A 4692-nucleotide genomic window follows, 5' to 3' on the forward strand; every position below is an offset into this window, starting at 1 on the left:
AGAGTACTGGTTTTATTAAGAAAATTCTGAAAATATCAATAAATTCTGGACACATGTCTTATAGGTTGTCGTTTTATTGTAAATCCGTTTGAAAGATTATTGTTGTTCCATGGGCCCTTAGAATGTGCCCTCTCAGGCCAGACCCCCCCCCCCCCCATGTCCTGGGCTCATCCCCAGCCCTGGGGGCAGCAGGGCAGGGGGGGTTGTGCCGCTCTGCTGCGCTCTCAGGAGACCCCACCTGCAGTGCGGCCTCCAGCTCTGGGGTCCCCGACACAACAAGGCCAGGGAACTGCTGCAGCAAGGCCACACCAGGCCAACAAGGGGCTCAGGGACCTCGAGCACCTCCCCTCTGCACACAGGCTGGCAAAGTTGGGGCTCTTCAGCCTGGACAAGAGAAGGTTGTGTGGAGACCTGGGAGAAACCTTCCCGTCTGGGAAGGGGCCTCCAAGGAAGCCAGAGGGTGACTCTTGGTCAGCAACTGTAGTGACAGGACAAGGGCTTCAAACTGACAGGGAGGAGGGTTAGATTTGATGTTAGGAAAACATTGTTTCCTGTGAGGCTGGTGAGGCCCTGGCAGGGGCTGTGCAGAGAGGCTGTGGCTGCCCCATCCCTGGCAACATTCAAGGTCCACTTGGCCGTGGCCCTGAGCCACTTGGTCAGGTTGGAACAAGATGATTTGTAGGGTCTGTCCCAAGCCAAACACTCAAGGATTCCATCATTCCATGATCCCCATCCCCAGTGCGGAGTGGCCCTGGACCTCCTGTGACATCGCAGCTGCCAGAGCTGTGCCCGTGTTCCATGTGGAACTGCCAGGGCCCGGCGACGAGCACAACGCAGCCATTCCCCTGCTGCCAGCCAGCCCTGAGCAGCTCCCAGCGCACCCTCTGGCCCGACCACCTTTGGTTCCAAGAGTACCCTTCCCCCTGCTCCCTCTGGACTGTCCCCACCTGCTCCCTTGAACATCCGTCAGTGCTGACTCTGCCTGCAGTCTGGGTGTTGTGATCCATGCCAGCAGGATGTGCAGCCTTGTCCCAGTGAATGTCCAGTGCCAGTCCATGGAGGAGGGCACCAACTGACTGGCCAGGTGGGCTGGAGCTCAGTGGGGCTGGGGTGGGACAGGCCCCCTCTGTGAGGTTGTTCTCCCTGCTGCAGGCTGAGAGAGACAGCGAAGAGCCAACGGAAGTGGACACGGCGAGAGATCTAAAAGGCGATGTAGAGGAGATGGAGGTGGACACGCAAGAGGAAGAAGAGATGGACGTGGAAGAGGACGGCGAGAAGGAGGAGGCCATGATCCTGGGATAAGGACACCCCGCCTCAGCAGCAGGTGAGGCCCGTCCTGGCCGTGCCCTGCCCCGGGGACAGCGGGTCACCTGCCGCCAGGCTGGGGCTGGGCCGGGGGGCCCCGCTCAGGGACACGGTGCCCCGTGCCCTGGATTGTGGCGGCACAACCCCCAGCCCCGGCCTGCCCTGCGCCTGCTTTGGGCCACACCAGCCCCGTGCCAGCGCCTGGGGCCCGGCTCCCATCCCCAGCCGGGCTCAGGCCTGGCGCCAGAGTCCCGCTGGGCCCAGCGTGGGCCAGGCTGGGGGCCCAGGGAACGGCCAGCAGGGCCCGACTGCACTGACCGTGCCCTGGCTTTTCTTGCAGGACTGACGGACGTGCCGGCCACGGAATCGGCCACTTGTACATATGTTTTACATGTTGTTCTGTAAATACATTTTATATTATTGAATTTTTAAGAAGTTTGTTGGTTTTATAAAGAAAATAATTTAGGAAGATAGATTTTTAATTAAGAAGATAAGTTTTTTATTAAGAAAATAGTTTTTTTAAGAAGATAAGTTTCCTTTATAAGAAGATAGTTTTGTTCGAAGAAGATAGTTGTTTTATTTAGAAGATAGTTGTTTTTATTCAGAAGACAATTGTTTTTTATAAGAAGATGTTTGTTGATATTAAGACTGTTGTCATCAAGAAGACTGTCGTTTCTATAAAGAAGAGTACTGGTTTTATTAAGAAAATTCTGAAAATATCAATAAATTCTGGACACATGTCTTATAGGTTGTCGTTTTATTGTAAATCCGTTTGAAAGATTATTGTTGTTCCATGGGCCCTTAGAATGTGCCCTCTCAGGCCAGACCCCCCCCCCCGTGTCCTGGGCTCATCCCCAGCCCTGGGGGCAGCAGGGCAGGGGGGGTTGTGCCGCTCTGCTGCGCTCTCAGGAGACCCCACCTGCAGTGCGGCCTCCAGCTCTGGGGTCCCCGACGCAACAAGGCCAGGGAACTGCTGCAGCAAGGCCACACCAGGCCACCAAGGGGCTCAGGGACCTCGAGCACCTCCCCTCTGCACACAGGCTGGCAAAGTTGGGGCTCTTCAGCCTGGACAAGAGAAGGTTGTGTGGAGACCTGGGAGAAACCTTCCCGTCTGGGAAGGGGCCTCCAAGGAAGCCAGAGGGTGACTCTTGGTCAGCAACTGTAGTGACAGGACAAGGGCTTCAAACTGACACAGGGGAGGGTTAGATTTGATGTTAGGAAAACATTGTTTCCTGTGAGGCTGGTGAGGACCTGGCAGGGGCTGTGCAGAGAGGCTGTGGCTGCCCCATCCCTGGCAACATTCAAGGTCCACTTGGCCGTGGCCCTGAGCAACTTGGTCATGTTGGAACAAGATGATTTGTAGGGTCTGTCCCAAGCCAAAGCACTCAAGGATTCCATCATTCCATGATCCCCATCCCCAGTGCGGAGTGGCCCTGGACCTCCTGTGACATCGCAGCTGCCCGAGCTGTGCCCGTGTTCCATGTGGAACTGCCAGGGCCCGGCGACGAGCACAACGCAGCCATTCCCCTGCTGCCAGCCAGCCCTGAGCAGCTCCCAGCGCACCCTCTGGCCCGACCACCTTTGGTTCCAAGAGTACCCTTCCCCCTGCTCCCTCTGGACTGTCCCCACCTGCTCCCTTGAACATCCGTCAGTGCTGACTCTGCCTGCAGTCTGGGTGTTGTGATCCATGCCAGCAGGATGTGCAGCCTTGTCCCAGTGAATGTCCAGTGCCAGTCCATGGAGGAGGGCACCAACTGACTGGCCAGGTGGGCTGGAGCGCAGTGGGGCTGGGGTGGGACAGGCCCCCTCTGTGAGGTTGTTCTCCCTGCTGCAGGCTGAGAGAGACAGCGAAGAGCCAACGGAAGTGGACACGGCGAGAGATCTAAAAGGCGATGTAGAGGAGATGGAGGTGGACACGCAAGAGGAAGAAGAGATGGACGTGGAAGAGGAAGGCGAGAAGGAGGAGGCCATGATCCTGGGATAAGGACACCCCGCCTCAGCAGCAGGTGAGGCCCGTCCTGGCCGTGCCCTGCCCCGGGGACAGCGGATCACCTGCCGCCAGGCTGGGGCTGGGCTGGGGGGCCCCGCTCAGGGACACGGTGCCCCGTGCCCTGGATTGTGGCGGCACAACCCCCAGCCCCGGCCTGCCCTGCGCCTGCTTTGGGCCACACAAGCCCCGTGCCAGCGCCGGGGGCCCGGCTCCCATCCCCAGCCGGGCTCAGGCCTGGCGCCAGAGTCCCGCTGGGCCCAGCGGGGGCCAGGCTGGGGGCACAGGGAACGGCCAGCAGGGCCCGACTGCACTGACCGTGCCCTGGCTTTTCTTGCAGGACTGACGGACGTGCCGGCCACGGAATCGGCCACTTGTACATATGTTTTACATGTTGTACTGTAAATACATTTTATATTATTGAATTTTTAAGAAGTTTGTTGGTTTTATAAAGAAAATAATTTAGGCAGATAGATTTTTAATTAAGAAGATAAGTTTTTTATTAAGAAATTAGTTTTTTTAAGAAGATAAGTTTCCTTTATAAGAAGATAGTTTTGTTCGAAGAAGATAGTTGTTTTATTTAGAAGATAGTTGTTTTTATTCAGAAGATATTTTTATTCAGAAGACAATTGTTTTTAAGAAGAAGATGTTTGTTGATATTAAGACTGTTGTCATCAAGAAGACTGTCGTTCCTATAAAGAAGAGTACTGGTTTTATTAAGAAAATTCTGAAAATATCAATAAATTCTGGACACATGTCTTATAGGTTGTCGTTTTATTGTAAATCCGTTTGAAAGATTATTGTTGTTCCATGGGCCCTTAGAATGTGCCCTCTCAGGCCAGACCCCCCCCCCCCCCATGTCCTGGGCTCATCCCCAGCCCTGGGGGCAGCAGGGCAGGGGGGGTTGTGCCGCTCTGCTGCGCTCTCAGGAGACCCCACCTGCAGTGCGGCCTCCAGCTCTGGGGGCCCCGACACAACAAGGCCAGGGAACTGCTGCAGCAAGGCCACACCAGGCCACCAAGGGGCTCAGGGACCTCGAGCACCTCCCCTCTGCACACAGGCTGGCAAAGTTGGGGCTCTTCAGCCTGGACAAGAGAAGGTTGTGTGGAGACCTGGGAGAAACCTTCCCGTCTGGGAAGGGGCCTCCAAGGAAGCCAGAGGGTGACTCTTGGTCAGCAACTGTAGTGACAGGACAAGGGCTTCAAACTGACAGGGAGGAGGGTTAGATTTGATGTTAGGAAAACATTGTTTCCTGTGAGGCTGGTGAGGCCCTGGCAGGGGCTGTGCAGAGAGGCTGTGGCTGCCCCATCCCTGGCAACATTCAAGGTCCACTTGGCCGTGGCCCTGAGCAACTTGGTCAGGTTGGAACAAGATGATTTGTAGGGTCTGTCCCAAGCCAA

The 4692-nt window shown here is 55.9% G+C and overlaps 1 long non-coding RNA gene across 1 annotated transcript; it reads left to right on the top strand.

Annotated features, from left to right (window-relative positions):
• The first annotated feature begins 779 nt into the window (after nucleotides 1-779).
• Nucleotides 780-1737, top strand: LOC113998045. The gene is made up of 2 exons (XR_003544316.2): nucleotides 780-1324; nucleotides 1646-1737. It is a non-coding gene; the product is annotated as an uncharacterized LOC113998045 (long non-coding RNA).
• The last annotated feature ends 2955 nt before the right edge of the window (nucleotides 1738-4692 follow it).

This window comes from Pipra filicauda, unplaced genomic scaffold (assembly GCF_003945595.2).
Source record: "Pipra filicauda isolate LSUMZ 115617 unplaced genomic scaffold, ASM394559v2 scaffold713_size136685_pilon, whole genome shotgun sequence".
Taxonomy (NCBI): Eukaryota; Metazoa; Chordata; class Aves; order Passeriformes; family Pipridae; genus Pipra; species Pipra filicauda.